We start from the raw sequence: 17,606 nt of genomic DNA, 5'->3' as shown, positions 1-17,606 counted from the left end.
CTAGGAGATGGGTGATATTTAATTTGAATTTCCACATCCAAATACCCTTAAGCATTTAGAAACATGTATTAATTAAATATTTTTGAAAGCCGAAGGCACTCAAAATATTGCTATTAGTCCTTAGGATACCTGACAACATAACAATGCTCTAGATTTAAGAGTGAAAGACTCCTGTGTTCAGTACAGCGTATCTTACATATAAAATACTCTGATCTGTTTTAGTTCCTTTAATGTAGCAGCATTATGTAAGCTATTTGGAGGGAAAACCCATGAATTATCAAAACCTGGATATTTATCACATTGATAAATAAGTTTATGCACAGTATTTCCTTAAATTCCCACTTCACTAGGCCATAACTCAAGGGCTTAAGCTCAAAGCTGGTTTGTTTTTACTGGGAGCAAAGCAGGAGGCTTTAGGCTTGTTGGCAGTAAAAGGAAATGGTAATTTTGGAAATCGACTTCCATATGATATATTAAGGGTTTATCCACACTCTTAAAAGGGAAACATTTCAATGGGCTTCAAATCAGGCCATAAACTACTGAACTTTCTAACAGTATTATTTCTTGGAAAATTATTTGTATTCCTGTGCTAATAAGTTTGCAGATATGTTCCTCTGCTGCACTCTGTTGCAGATGAGAACACTGAGGAAAGGAGGAATTTTCCTATAAGTCCAAACAATTAATATTTTTCCAGTAATGCATTTCTTTGTGGTGCATTATTGAAATACATCTTCTATGTGAAGGCAAAATTGTTAGTCTGGAAATAAATGGCATTTAAAAAATAAAAAATAGAAAATCTTGCACTACCTATCTGGATTTATTCTTCTCTCCCTCCTCCTTTCTCCCTCCCTCCCCTTAAGAATTTGGGATTAAACTTTATGTATAATACTAAACAATAAGAATTTACCTTACCATCTTCTGCATTAACTCTAAAAGACATGTAAGAACCAGAACACATATCGGATCCTACATAATTCCTTACTGAAGCAGAATTAGAGTCTCTTATTCGGATTTCAGGTTGCCAGTTATCCTTTCTAGAACACAAAACCCAAACCCTCAAAATTTTTCTTAAAACTTTTCCCCAGCTTCCTGCCTTCTCTTCAATAAGTCACATTACAGGGTTCATTACTTGATAAATATATATATATAACTTATAAGCTATAAGAATAACTTATAAGTTTGCTTGTAACTGCAGAAATGCTATAGACAGATTTCCAAAAAACGTCACCTTTCACCCATTGGTAGAAAAGTTCAGGAGTACTGAACTTGTGTGCACCACCCTCCTGAAGCGGCTGGCTTCAACATCTTCGCATCACAACCGAGTTTCTCAACACATTGGGTTAAGCTGCAACACTTGTCTGAACGTGAATGGAAGTTCTCTAAAAAACCCAGACCGTTTTAGCTGTCAGCTTGGCCATTTCAAAGCAGAAGACAATTCTGATAGTTCTGATGATTCTATTATTGAGTACCAAAATAAAAGTCGTGCTAACATCCAAAGCTTTTTACCCTGCTGAGTGCTCTCGCAGGTGGGATAGTCATTGATTTAGGAATGAGGAAAAGAGTGCGCTGTTAGGAGCATTTGCTTACGTTGCCATGGCTCCCGAGTCCGAAGTGTTCTCACAGAATGGAGGTGTTCTTTAAATAAGGAAAAGTTCATCTGAATTTTCAAGTCTCCTTTTGTCCCATTAACAAAATTCACCTGTACTGAACATAAATGTATCAGTGTGCTGAAATAAATGACTGTCTGTATAGGGACTGAGGCACGCATGTCGCCTAAGTGCAACTGTAGACAGCAACTATGAAAGATATACCAAAAAGGTCATACATTTTTCTTTTAGTCCACCTGCAACCTTCTTTTAGTTTTAATCATAGTTTTATGCGCTATCAGATCTGTTCCAAAACACCTGATTTTCTTCCGCAGTCATCACGGGCATTATAAAATGTAGGTATATTAGGCCCTAATCACCATCCAAGTAACTGGAAAGATCAGGAGAAAACAAACAGTACAACCCCCCCCCCCCCCCCACCCCAGTTCTTTTGGTAGAGTTGTACTGAAAAAGACAAGGTAGGTCCTAAAAGGACTCCACAGATTCCAAGTTAAATCATTATATCCTATCATATCTCTAGTGTAGATTAACTAATGATTTTACTGAATCGCATTTAAGCGCTATGTTTAATGTTTCATTAAATTGGGTGATTTATTTGTGCTATGATTGTGGAAAAGTTTTAAAGACACTTTTATTGGAAAAATTAGAGATGGTAATAAGATTTGGAAGAAGTAGAAAGATCAGAAAAGCTTACTACAAACATTTTTGTTAGATTATTGAAACGTTGCTAGCAAGGTAATCACAGAATTGAGACTTTCCTTGCTGAACGACATTACGGGATTTTAGGAATTACACAGGCAGTTTCAGATTTAGATGGGGCAAGTTTTGCAGAGAGGGAGAAAGTTGCCCACACCTATAGGATACACTGAATACCTCCTAGAAATGGGCAATATACAACAGATTTTAGTTAGGATTCTACTCAGACTTCTGCATAAAGATAGGTATCTGCTGAAAATGAAACTGCTTTCCTGGGTGTGTCCAACTCAGCTAAGTACACAGAGGCTGCTGTAGACTGACCCAGGTGGAAGTTCAAGCTGCAATCTCACATACGACTTCCAATGTAACATGCACAAATTTCACTCTGCAAAACCAAAAACCAGTCTACAAAAGGTACCTCAGAACAGGAGCATTATGCAGGTGTTATCCTTTCGTACCTTGCTAATTTGCACAGGGGTCAGATCTCCAGATTATTATAATTTTTGTGAATAATATATAAATTCTATCACAGAGGTAGTAACCAGACTTCAAAATGCAGTTCATGCTTTGCATTAGAGAAGGGAGGAGCTGTCCTTAATTAATGAATTCCTGAACAAAACCCACAGTTCTAGAAAATCTGTTATACTCCAGTGGTATATTTCTCAGCTGCTGAATACCAGTTATTGTGTATTATCCCAAGAATAGTTGCTTTTTCAGTACAGATTACTCATTTTAATCTTTTACTGTCGTCTTTATTTGCGTGAGTGAGAATCTGTAACATCATATAGAAAGAAATCATCCGTCCTCCTTAAGTCATTGTCCTTTCAAAGCAAAGCCTCATTTTAAGGCTCCTGCTCAGTCAGCAGACATGTAATTCTGAAATTTAGAGGCATGGATATGCTGTCCTTCGGAAAAGATATTCCATACTTCAGACAGCAAAATCCACAGACTTCATAGCACTTCCATATGTAACCACATTTTTTGTATCAGGCTAGGGCCAGCTGAGGTAGGCTGTAACATTCAGTATGAGTTCTTGAAATACAATAGAATTCTAAACTCCATTTTGATGCACATGCAATTTTCGGGCCTTGAAACTAAGGCTTTATTGCCGAGCATGTCAAGAAACACTTATACATTAAGACAACCTGCATTTCAGTTACTTATATAACACCTGTCTCACTTGATTGTTAAAATAAAAATAAACTGCCAAATTCAGCACAAGGCAATTAGAAACCCATATAGATTTCTTCATATCATAACCGTCTTCATATCACTGTTAGTGACTTTGGATCAAAATTAACAAATTCAATATAACAAATGCACTTGAACACTTCAATTTGATCATAGTTCAGGTAGAAGAAAACATAAATAGCAGCCTCATCATCATCTTGACCTAAGTAGTAAAATTTTCAGACTCCAATTAAAAAAAGCCTCCTAAAGAGCAAAAGTTATTCACATAACCATGTTCAGATAAAAGTAAAAATAAGCTAGGAAGTTCAAGCAAGAACCGAGTCAGACAGCAGGTTGGATACACATGCAGTTGAACGTGCATCCATATACGCAGTTTTTGCTCAGATGAAAATATTTCGGCACAATATGGCACAGAGTAAAGCCTGGACATAAAGGTATTTTTCTTGAACAGTACTCTACACTTAGTCAAACCGGGCTTCTGGTGCAGCACAAAAAAGTAAACTTCAAGACCAGCAGCTGCCCTGGCAGGAATTTCTAGTGCCTCCAGAACACGCGACCAGCAATAATCGTGCAGAACGGTCAGGTAAATCTCAGTTGGCCCAATCAGCTGAACATGTCAACACTACTGTCGTCTTTACTTACAAAAAAGGAATTCAGCACGTTGTGGATAAAGAAGTGGGAGAATATGACCAGGATTTCCACAGATGTGGAAATATATAACGGCCATAAAAGGTAAAGTAACTTTGATAAGGGTATGGAAAACAACACACATTTTATTAAGCCAATTCTAAAGCACTAATACCTCTATTTTAGAGAATTTACCAGTGGAATTCCACAAGATTTGCTGCTGTAGTCATAACCGAACTGTCAGACTTTACAGACTGCTTTTGCAACAAATTAAATATTTTTGTAAATACTTTAATAACTGTGCATTACTAATAATACAATTAGTTAGTGCTATGAACCAAAACCAAACTAATAAAAATCAATGATGCCTTAATACTCATGATCAATATATTTCATTTCTATAGCTACTCTCCAAAACCTTGCACCTCCGAATCACAGAGCAGAGCAATCTGAAAATAAGATTACTAACAGCGTTTTCAAGAAAAGGAAAAAAAATCTGCTTTGCCTGTATATTATCTTAATTGGTTATTGCACTCATTTAATATGGTGCGTAACAGAAAAATTCAGCTGAGTGCTGGAGCAGCCCTAAAGCCCAGGTACCGCCGCATGCCGTCGCGGGAAGCTGTGTAACATAGCCTGCTCCAGCAGATGGAGATGGGAAAGCAACCCAACTGGGTGGCAGCGAGCAACTGCTGCTCAGCTCCTGCCGCTTCGCTAGGAACAGAGAGCCCAGAAGGGCTGCGAACCTCTGTCCTTGGAAGCACTCGAGACTGAGGTGGATCTGGCCTTAAGCCTTTTCATTTGACTTTGGAGCTGGATCCAGTCTTTGAGCACGGGGCTAGAACAGACGACCTCCAGAGGTTCCTTCCAGCTTCAATTATTTTATGATTTTATGAAAGTATATTGCTCCTTTTCTCATCTGAGATATACCAAAAGAAAAGATATAAATATCATGATATTAGCAAAAGGAAAAAGTAAAGTGACTCCGTATTTTTTACTTTTTTTTAGGACGTAACAGGAAATAATCAGAACAAAGAGGACCAAGGTCTGAAGGTATTTTACTTGGTAAGAAATGTTAGTAAAACTAGTATTTTTGTCTGTGGAATAAAGTGCTACATGTCAGACAATGATAACTGGAATTATTTGGTAGTCTTTGGTTGCTGAAACTGAGAGACATTCAACAATACTCCCACAGACAGAATTTTTGACTGGAATTTAGCCTTTAAATCTATAGTTGATTTAAAAAATATATTATTGAGGAAAGCTGGCAATTCCCATGAGGTAATTTGATTAATAACTTTCAAAGCTTCAGCAGATAAATGTTACCCCATCAATAAAGGCTGCCATGCAGTAGCACCACGAGATCCAGTTGTACTAGGCACTTTAGAAAGTAAGATTATCAACAGACCTCTGCAAACTAAGTCACCTAAATCAGTAAGGCAGGCACGTAAGAGAAAGGAAGGCAGTACCATCATCATCCTTGACTAGGAAAAGGCAAAAGTTCTTTTGCAATGGATTTTGACATTTGAATTTATGATGGACAGCAAAATCCAGAAACATGGACATTCTCCACAAAACTTCAACTTTATTGCAGCCTTCCAAGAAGGCTTTCCCAGTCTGTGAGTAGCGGGAGCTCAGACCGCACGGCATGGTGCGTGGCTGCTCTCTCCAAAGCGGCTGTCGGAAGGACAGAAGCCCAAAGGCTTAGATCATGCTCCTCTGTTCAGCAGACTGTGTGACTGCTGAGGACCCGGGTCAAAAAAGCTTCAGAAGCCTGCAGACGCTACTCATGGGAAGAAGCCTGAGGTTCTCTGCAGCTGAGACAAAACATCAGAGTTCCCTCCAAGTATTTATTTTGACAAACAGATTTCAATATGAAATTTTATTATCATTAGAATTTTTCCATCTGGCTGTTACTATAATTTGTCCTTCGTCACAGGTGTGGACTTTCATAGAAAGTTCTACGCAGAAACAAATTTTAGTAAGACCTGGGCCTTTATGAGACTATCCCAGCTTCTCGTCAGCTGGAGTCTTCTCATGAAGCAGGATTTAGATATGCTAATCCTCTCTTACGTATTAGTATTCTGCTATTTACATGAGCTTAAACATACATGCTTGTAGGCTCACACTCAAACATACTGTAATTAGAATACTACAGTATGTAATGACACAACTAAGAATTTCAGGTTTCAGGGGAGCTAAGCGAACCCAGAAGTAGCTGAGGCTTCAAAGCCATCAACTGATGAGTCTGCAGAGAGGCGCTACCTTTGGCTGGCATGTAAGGGCGGGCAGAAGGCGCCAGACACAATGAAGGCTGGCAAAAGTTAACAGAGTCAGGTAATCAAAATTACTTCTGTAGTATTTTTCAAACACTATTTTTAAGGCAAAGGCTACCTGGGAAAAAGTTTACAGTTTGGTGGCAGATTTCTATTCACTTAAACTTTGGGTAACAATCACGCAAAAAATAAGTGCAGTAATACACGGTGTGGGTAGTGGAACTGCCTTCTCTGTTGAAAATTACAGAATCACAGAATGGTAGGGGTTGGAAGGGACCTCTGTGGGTCACCCAGTCCAACCCTCCTGCCGAAGCAGGGTCACCCACAGCAGGCTGCACAGCACCGCGTCCAGGCGGGGCTGGAATATCTCCAGAGAAGGAGACTCCACAGCCTCCCTGGGCAGCCTGGGCCAGAGCTCCGTCACCCTCAGAGGGAAGAAGTTCTTCCTAATGTTCAGACGGAACTTCCTGTGCCTCAGTTTGTGCCCATTGCCCCTTGTCCTGTCGCTGGGCAGAATAAATTTATTTAGAAATAAATTTATTTATTTAGAAATAAATTTATTGGGCAGAAGCTGTTCTTCACCCAGTTGAGCTGCCATGCATGTCATACAGCAAACACAATATTAGAGTCTCGGCAGTTTTCACCCACTGATCTCCAGGCATTTCAAAGGGCATCAGTATCCTTCTCCCCAAACACTCAAGCACTCTGACCATAGACAGCCGAATTCGTGTTAGGGCCTTAAGGCCTCTACGACCCAACACACTGGCTAAACTGAGAGGAATAGCATCTGTACCTTATTATCTACAACTAACATTTGCATAGAGAAATCACGGTTACGATTCAATTAGAAATACCAATACTGTCAGAAAGAAGGGGCTGACATGTCTAAATGGAAATAATGTGCTTACAAAGTAATATAAGCATTAAGCAAGATTTTTTTAAAATGCTATGAATGCTTCTGTGAGAAATGGAAAAAGGGTAGCTATAAAAACTGGGAAAAACAAATTACAGCAAAGGAAAAAATTAGTATATTCACAGCAGCCCGCATGCAGAAAGGAGGACACTGATCCAGAAATAATTATACTGGGAAATAGGATAAAAAGGATAAAAATAGCTGCCATTAAACTGTTATTTTTCCTCCAGTTGTCCTATCACATAATGTTTTTTGTCCACTGCCTAAACTATTTTGTCTCTTACATATTGCATGTATTAATACAGATATGAAAAGATGGAAGAAATGATTAAGATTATATATTTGTATGGATACATATAAATATATACTTTCAGATGGATTTAATTTGAAGCTGATGGGCTTTCAAGTTTGAATGAGTCTATGGGAAGTAAAATTACCAATGGTGAGGTGGAAGGAGATGAACGTACTGGGGACAGGCACCATCCCATGAAACTGTGGGTTTGATAGCAAGCATTCCCATAAATCTGCTAAACTATAGCTTCACTTAATTAGAAAATACAAATACAATGTCCATGCCTATGCTACAACAACTCCCAGTACAAATTAGCACTGCGCAGTCTGGGGATAAAAGCACGTGGGGTTTGTGTCGCTGCTGCAAGCAGACACACCCCTTGCATCTGCCTTACTGCATGCAACAAAGCAGCTGCTGCCTGAGACTTCCTTTCGCCAAGGTTCAAAGCAAAGCAGCAAGCCAGCTCTTCCAGTCACTGTGTACCTGAGGTGCAGAGGAGTTCCCTGCCATCTCCTCCTGTTGCTCAGAAAAACCAAGAATTCTGTACTGCACCTCTCCCGCCAGAAGCCTGTACGCCAGCACCAATGTTCAGGATTGGGTTCAAGAACCCTTGTCCATGTGTCTCGATCTGTGAGAGTCCCAGGGACCGTAACAGCAGAGGGGACAGTTCACTCTGTCGTATGAACAGGGCTGGAATATTTGTCTGGAGTATCACCTATATACAAAGAACTGTCAAAAATTCACTTCAGTCCAGCTCCTCACATTGTGTTTATTTATGCATCTTTATTTCAAGATGGCAAGGAACAATTTTTTCATTAAGATAGAAGTGTTAGCAACTGGAGAACCCTCTGAGTATTATACATATAACAAAATTGTTCTAGAATGTATTTCATTCTTTCACCATATATCATGTCAAAGAACATCTGGCAAGTATTAGAAATAAACAATTTTTCTATTTTCTCTCTCTGTGTCTTATTTCAGTCCCTGCCAGATCCCCTTTCTAGTAAAGGCTATAAATATCTAGAAAGCACTTATTGTAATTAGTGTTTCTATATTTTATAACCAGAGACAAATTACTGGTTCCGAGATGCTCATCTGAGAAATATTTTATCCACTGTAAAAAAAAGTAGTATAGTATGTACAGTACCATAAATTATTGAAGACAGAAAAAATTGGCAATAAATTCAATTTTTCATGCTGTTGTAAAAGTGGGACAGATGATTCAAAATTCTTAGTAATTGTGAGACTGTTAAACAGCAACTGATTAAAATATTAATAGAATATATGGCTTTTCTGTGAAATGCATCATAAATTTTCTTAGGTTAAATACATAGCAAATGCATGAGCAACTTAATATTTTAATTCACATATTTTCTATATAAATCATTCTGCATGAAATTTTTGAAATAAATCTGCATCTTGAAATTATCTTCTCATTCTGGATTTCATTGCAAGAGGTTACTTATATTTACTGAAAACAATTTACACATTTCTGTTGCACTGTAGTGGTTCCCCCCCCCAGCTCACACTGTTGTTTTGGTTGTTGTTTTTTTTTTAAATATTTACATGTAAATAATGCTTACTTCTTATGCTAGGAGAGGGTGCGAATGTAGATGCAAATTTGTGTCCTAAAACTATGTTATATTAGGCTTCGTTTGAAGCCTTCCAACACTTGTGCCAGCTGACTGGGATAGCTGGCTCCTGCTTACAGGAAGGCATTTAGGGCAATCCCTACAGCAGTATACAGCAAAGTGACTGCAACTTTTATGTTCTCCAAGAGGCCTAACGATGTCTGTTAGAACAGAAATAAATGCAGCACCTTGGATGTAAATATCTAGCAATTAAACTGCAACATAAGAAAGGGCATATAGACTTTTGCCGTATGAGCAATTAATAGTTTAGTGCCTTCATTTGAGAGTCTGAAATGTTTGCAGAGAGGTAAACAAACTATTTGAGTACGAAATGCCTCAGCGGGAGATTTACAAAGACAGGCTACATTTTTCAGGATGTTTGGAAGGTTCATCTTTTCCCAGACTGTAACTTTGATGCTGCTCCAGTGTGAGACTGATGTAAGCACATTTCAATACTATTACGATTCATATACAGGTTAGGTGAATTCAAATGCTGAGAGAGAAAAAGCTGCCAGCTCCACAGCTAAAAACCTGCCAGAACTGTTATTTGTTTTGTTCTTAATATGACAGAGAAGTGGAGAGCAAAACATTTTTCGTATTCCTTCTACTAGTACAGAGCATTAAACATACATCATACTGGTTTCTATAATGCAACCACATAATCTTTCCTAATGACTTCAAGCAACTGTTGAGAATGAACCTAATTACAGCACACTTAACCAGCTTATCTCCATCTAAGCAGCCAACAAGAGGGAAAGATTCACATGTCGGAAGGGATGTTTTATGCAAGCCTACAAAATAATCTCTAACACAGGAGGTAAAAGAAATTTCAGTATTGTGAAACAAAGGAAAAGAAGGAGAAACCTTTATTTACCAAACAATCCACAAGTAATAATTTGAGACATCTTCTTCCCCCCCTCACCCCTTTTTTTTTTTCCTGGGAGGGTGTGAGGAAGAAAGCTGAGAAAGACTGAGAGTTATAAGTAAATGAAAATTATTTGCAACACTAAAAGGGACAATTAAAAATTTTCATTTCATATATTTGTCTTCACAGATTTCTTGTACATGGTTCTCTACAGTGTGCAATATTTAAAAGATGGTTTAACTCGTGACGGCCAAACAACCCACAGGAGGTGCTTGCTTTCTGTTTAACTGAGTATGCAGCTAATAGTGTGCTCTTCAATGGACAAAGACACAAGTGCATGACTTTGGAACTCACGCATTTAAATTATGTATTTCAATTATATAACTGTTTCTGAGAGAATATATAAACCAGAGACTAACACAGATGAATTAATTTCACTAAAGTGCTTAGGTGAGTATCTACAGGGAAGGGACATCAATCCAATCCCCAATCACACAGTCAAGGAGTGTAAGCTAGTGTAATCAATGTATTGCATAGTTACTCCAGAATAAAATATTAATGTGTGTAGTATAATAAAATACATATTTAAGCCATTCTGGATCTAACACATGTTTTTCTTATTCACAGCTACTCCAATAAATTAACACTTCTACATTAGATCGATCATTGGCTAACGTGCAACCCCAAAACCAGTGAACTGTAGGATTCTGAGAGAAAAATATGGATTCTCTAGACATGTAAGAAGTCATCCAGGCAACGTGGTGGTTTAAGTGACTGAGTAAGAGGCAAACAAGCACACACTCATACTCTCTCTCCCCCTCTTTTGTTGGATTTCGATCATGTATTAAATTAAACAAACAAAAACCCCCAAAGATCAAGTAAGTAGTTCATTATTTCACCTTCCTTCAGGTCTAAAATGAGTTGAAAAATTTAATCAAATTTTTGGAAAAAAATCAAGTATAGAAATATACATATCTGAGAAATAAGTTTATAAGAAAGTTACTTTTATCCAAAAATTCTGTGAAAATAAATTTAGTTAAATTTAACTCTAAGTCTCTACAATAAAGCTCATTAGGCAATAGCTGGTAAAGACCTATTAAACACCTCTGAAAAGTGGGTTTGCTCCTTTCGGTTGATTTCTAAATATGTAGTCTGAAAGAAATGTGCTCAAGGAAAGAATATTAACAAGCATATTACAATCTCATCTAACTTCTGTATCTTGAGCAGTCTTGCATATTTTTATCCAGGCAGCTTTATCTTTACATTAAAGACAATCATACTGAATGTGTCAATGCTCTGCCTGTAAATCCTTGATAGCTGGCTGCCTACATGACTGGCTAGAAACCCATTTACCTACTCCACACAACCAGCAAAAGGCCAGCATGGATTTACTGGGCTTTTTTCCCGGTGCGTTTGGGCCTAGCATATTCTATACACAACACAGAAAAGGACTGACCTCCAAAAGAGCAGAAACCTCGAGCCTTAAGAATGTATGTTCGCTGGTTCTTGAAATGTGAAGAAGAGTGCCAGGTGAAAAACCACCTCTCTCTTCTCAAGTACTTCCTGGTCACTGGAAAGAAAGAACCAACACCATCATCACCAGTATATAATCACAGCGGTTGCTATTCGTTAACACGGGTGAACTCACTAAGCTTCACACCGATGCAGGTGCAGAGAATCTGCAATTCTCAGGTCCTCCCCCGCCCAGGTGCTGCTGCTGGAGGGTCTGCTCCTCGTCTGGAGCTTGCACCTTACACCTGTGCTGGAGACGTACCCAAACAGCCCTGGGACCAGCGTGTGCTGGGTTGACAGTCGCAGACAGACGTCTTGCTGCTTCTGGATTAGGGCTGGGACACTGGCCAGTGCAGTCAAGATGGCAAAGTTTATGCAAGATTCACAAAAATAGATAATATGCAGTAGAACCTGCTTCTCCCCTACTATAACTGCCCATCCTGAGACAAAGGATGCTATTCTCTTCCTGATAACTTAATGCTAAGCCTCATTCTTTAGTTGTGAATGGTTCTGTAAAGTTTACCTATATTGAAATAATAACGGATGACTTACACCAAGCACAGTTAACCTAACCTAGTGAATCAGATTTTTGCTTTCTGTGTAGTATCTCTGAGGTGTGAGAGACCATCCTCGTTTAAAACAGGTCTGTGTTTCAAACACACGCTGCTGAAATAGCGTAAGAAAACTGGGAACCTGACCACACAGACGCGATCATCTGAAGAACCAGCACGGTTTCAAAAAGTAAAGCGTTCCTTCCCTTACTCGCTTACAGAATGATTCCTTGGTCACCAGCTCTACCGTTGGTGCTTAAAAAAAGGTGACTGAAACACATCGAAGCACAGGATGACACCGACTGTTAAACAGCGTTGCCATCACTCCCTTCCCTCCACGGCTGAGGACATGACAACGGTTGCTGCCATTAAGAGCCCTCTTGTCAGTCGGTATTGACAGGTGATCGGTACAGCAGATGGTAAAAATGCGAACAAAAGAAAAGGTCTTTCAAGCACTGAGGCGAGGGAGAGTGACCCAGCTCACCTCTGCGTGGCTCCTGCCACGCCTGCTGCGCCGTGTGTCACCTCTAATCAGCAGGGAAGGAGCCTAGGGGCTTCGGCTTGGTTTAGGTTACTTGCAGATGGCACACGTACGAGGTGTCCAGAGAGTCACCGCCTTCCACGGAATGACTCACGGATGCTTCGCATTTCCCAGAAAGCTTTAATCTTTGCGATGACTGATAGAAATCGCTAAGAAAAACAAGCAACCGCACAACACCTGTATCGATTTATGCACTACACAGTCAGTGCCATCTGTACTTGGAAATGCCATTTATATACCTGCACGGTAGGTGGAACGAGTACTAACAACTGAACAGCAGTCTGTCCCATATCCTGCAAAAATGTTTAATGAAGAATTTCTTTAATTTGCTGCCCAGCAGATCGGCCAAAAGCAAGCTTTCTTCCTTTACTGACATGTTTATGCTAGACTGCACATTGAATAACCTCTAGGAATCAGCCTGAGATTTGGAACAATATGGTACAGTTTCTGTCTTTTTGGACTTTTGATTTTCCTGAACATGAAAGCAAACTCAAGTTCAACCTTCTATGCATACAGGCTCAAATATTTAAGCATTTAATATGTAAAAATAAGGACACATGTTTGCATATGCGTTCGCAGGAGCGTAACTCCAGTTTGTGCACATCAATTAGAAAACAATTTTTCCCCGTGGCCGACCTTTGCGCAGGACGGGAACTCACAGGACAAAGGCCCCTTCTCCGTAGTGTGCTCCCTGTGTCCCGAGCGCAGCTCCGTCCCGAGGTGCCAGCAAGGCCAGCGATGCCTCGGCCGCATGCAGGGCTGTTGCTGGCAGGGCATGGAGGGCAGCACAGGCAGCAACAGGTGAGCGCATCCTCCCCGAAGGTCTGTGAAGGCAAGGGAAGAGGCTGACAGGGTACGCAAAGTAGACACTGTCCTGTGCCACAGAGATGACCGCGAAGGAGCAGCGATCTGGCGTGCATCTCGCACAGAATTCCGCAAGGACAAAACTATTTTACCTGCATCTCTGCTGTATAGAATCCACAAAACTAATTTCTCCACTGGGAAATCAATAGACCTAGTAAAAAAAAAACCACAAACCACACAACAAAAACCTTGAAATCCAAATTCATTCCACAAAGTAAGTGCACTTTTTAAAGAAAGCTTCCTTATGTCCCTTCAATTAATTTAGTAATCACATCTACATAATAAAAGCTTATTGATTCTTATCTAGTATGTAGATGCTGAGAGAAAAGAAATGGGACACACAAACACACGCACACACACACACACACACACACACTCCCTCCCTCCCTCCCTCCCTCCTGTCTGTCAGGGGCTGAACAGTTAGCACATGTGAGAATAACTCCAAATACCAGAGACTTCACTGCAGGCTTGTAGCCTTTGTGCCAAATCTGTCCCATTTTAACTTGCTAGTTGCCACAGAAACTTCAGTCAGAATATCTATTTTCATTTCAAAATTCCTCAGTTTCAAGAAGAAAACAAACACATTTCTCAAGTGGTTTTCAGCTGTTGCAAAACTCGTCTCATTTTCAGCAACAGTACTCCCCAAATGAATCAGAAATACCACCTTCCATCACAGTGCTAATGACATCCTACAAGGTGATAAAATCAGCAGCTGCAAAGTGTAATCTTGCCACCACACTTCTCGATTTGCCATTCGCTTCTTCCAAGCTGTTGTCCAGTTCATGCCACTTTCTCAATAAATTTCCAAATTGCCTGCTTAAATGCCCAAAACATATGTTGCTGACAAGCCTTTTATAAGATAAACATTTTCATTATTCTCATGAGAGCTTTGTCTCCCAAGAAACTTCTCTTCTTGTCTGCATGATCACCACTCCATCATAAAGCCTGCCCAGATCAATTATAAAATTATGATTTCCAAATAACTTTCTCAGCTAGGTTTATTCTCAAACTGGACTGATAACCACAGTCTCATGAAAATTTGCTGGCGGTTTGATCTTTTATGATAAAGGAATTTGTGCGTTTGATAGTGTGAGCACGTCTTCATAATTAGAAAACAAATACAAGAGTACTCGGCTTCTTGGTTCAAAGAATTCCAAAACTGCTGAGAAAGGGAATATAGCTGTTTCAGTCTTGAAAATTCCAAATCCACAAAAAGAAAACATTGACTGAGAGTTCAAAAAAAATTAGATTCAAAAATCTATCCAAAGCCTGTTTCAGCTTATGAAACCATCCAGCTCCATGACAGACAGTGAAGTCCCTTCTTTTGCCTTTCCTAGAATCATAGAATCATTTACCACGCAAAAGGCTATTTTTAGCATTTTAGAAGGCAGGCTGGCTTTGAGACTCTTTTTTTTTTTTTTTGCCTGTCTCTGACTCTTCTCTGCAAATTCCTTAGAAAGAATATCATCACGTCATTTTCCTGCAGGGAAATCCCAGACTGAAATTCAACGACTCCTTCGAGCACTGCAGTCATCGTGCCCAAGCTGTCTGCCCCGCCGTCAGGGATCTGTGCCGCCACGCAAGAATTGCTAGGCTGGACTCGGAAGCGAGATGCGACCAAGGGAGGCCAGAGAGTGCTCACGCTGATGCAGCGCTGTATGCTTTCCTCTCGCTCCTTCAATACACACGTTACACCAAGGTGGATTCGCTCTGAACTCTCACTGATTCACTGCACTTACTCACATGCAGCTCCCAGCTCGCACTCCTTCATTTACAGCATTCATTAATTAATTTCAACAGCAGCATAACAACAGAGCAAAGCCCAGGCTGTGTAGCTGTACAAAAGCTAGCTCAGGGACTGAAAAGGGCAGACCCCCCCATGCTAATTTACTGTGTTACGCCTGTAAATCATCGTTTTTAGCAGGGCAAGCTGGCATGGAGAGCTGCGCGCTGCGCTCCTCGCAGCAGCAATGCCAGGCTCGGATAACGGAACATGCCGCTGCCAGCCCTCGCTGAACTGTCGGCTGGGATTCAGTGGGACTGTCCTCTTGGAAGACAGGCATCGTGATCTATATTTTTATTTTGAAGGCAAATACTGAATTGTTTGTCCGTCCAAATCATCCCTTTAGCTTGCCTTATCTTAAGTGAAAAAAATGAACAGAGCTCAGCGAACTCCTGAACATTTGAATTTACGCAGTGTTTCTGTTCTCTGCTTGCTTGCTTTGTTTTCTCTACAGAACACCTATTTTTCAGTCTAAGTTAATTACGAAGTAGGCTTCCACAGATGGGCATACATCTAAACCGAAATGTCTTATACCCCACACTTACATGGGTGCTTTAGCTATAAGATCATCACAGATCTCCCAGAACAGCTGCTGCTCTCTAGGTCCAACCTGGTCCAGAAAGCAAATATATTAATATCCCCCAATTTCCAGGGGGAAACCCCAGATACTCGATTTTTCTGACTCCTGTTCTAGCCGATTCCATGAATGAGGCAAGCTGTTGGTCTTTTTACCCAGTAGGAGTCTAATTTGGAGCAGGGCGCTATTGAACAAAAGGCAGTTGTAAATTATACAATAACAGAAAATGTGTTCTTGCCTAATCCACAACAAAGCAGAGGGAAGTAAAGGAAATAAGGAGTGGTTGGTGGCCCAGTGTAGCACTGGGCTTTTAATGCCCAGAAGATACTTGGTAAAAGAAGCTGCTAAAATAAATCTGTCAAAAGAAGACAAATAGGATGTGTGTGATTAAGCTGGGGGATGCTGACTGGACAAGGCATGTGCTTAATTTCAAAAAGTTTGCTCCTCTTCCACATTTTGTGAATGAAATTAGAATATTCTTGCTAATATTTTGCCAAGACTTCCTTTTCCTTTCATTCGAAAAGCAAAAGGTCATTAAGAGGAAAGGGACGGTAAGCCACAGAACACTCTTAGCAGGGAATAAATTGATCCGATGGAGCCAGAAAAAGCAGAAAAAAACCCCAAAGAGTTTAAAATGTGTTTACATATTTAATACTAATGGAAGCATATTTGCAAAAATGGGTATTAGTGGTGTTTATATGCTAAAGGCAGTTTTAATATTCTGAGGCGAGCGATGCACACAAGAGCCTCGAACACGTCAGGAAGATCAAACACAGTTGAAAATCGGGGTAAAGTTTCAAGCTGGCAGGTTTTAGATCAGGGCCAGGCAGCAGAACATAACCCCCAGAAGGGTCTCGCTGGTTTCTCACTTGCCGAGCTCCCTTTCCCACTTTGTAACTCGCACAAACCTTGGCCTTTTCATAGCTGCTGTGCTGTTGTCTGTGAGTAAATTCATGCGGACAAACGGTTCCATATATCAACAAACACACAGAGCTGTATTGGCTCATGAGAAATTCACAGCAGCCACGACCGTGGTGCGTTCACACCGCAGCCTCTCGGCAGTCGGGGCTCGCGACCGCTCCCCAGGAACCGCAGAGCCCGATGCGTGCAGCCAGCCCACCCGTGTGGGTTACGTGACGCTGCTGCCCGTGACCACAGCACAGAGGACTCGGGCACGGAGCACAGCCTCCATTTTTCATTGCGTTCGTATGTTCTCTTGGTTTCGCGGTGTCACGGCCTCTCTTCAACACAGAACTTCAGCACCGAACCCCAGCGTGGGACTGCGTCGAGTCTTACAGCTGAACAGATATGCACTGCTCTTGCCTTTGTTTGACAATTTGCTTAGACGCTGGTAATGCAAATATGGTTTGTGCAACAACATTTTATGAAAACAACTAATTCGCTCTGGTTGGGTTATCTGTTCCTCTGCGTCACCACGAGGAAAGAGAATTGAGCCAACTGCTCTGTTTACAGCGCAGCGAAACGACACCGGTGCTGGCTTTAAGAGAAGAAATAATGTCACGGAAAACGCTGGAACAGCCTGAACTTGTTTTCCTCTCGGGCCAACCCCAGTGAGACACCGACGGGCGGAGGGGACGGCCGCGATGCAGCCAGCGCAGGCCGGGACAAGGTTGGGAGTGATGCCCGCTCCCAGAGCTTTCGGAGCAAGGATTCCACCAC

This window comes from Opisthocomus hoazin, chromosome 23 (genome assembly GCF_030867145.1).
Source record: "Opisthocomus hoazin isolate bOpiHoa1 chromosome 23, bOpiHoa1.hap1, whole genome shotgun sequence".
Taxonomy (NCBI): Eukaryota; Metazoa; Chordata; class Aves; order Opisthocomiformes; family Opisthocomidae; genus Opisthocomus; species Opisthocomus hoazin.
The sequence above is the reverse complement of the archived record's forward strand: the minus strand, read 5'-3'. Positions refer to the sequence as shown.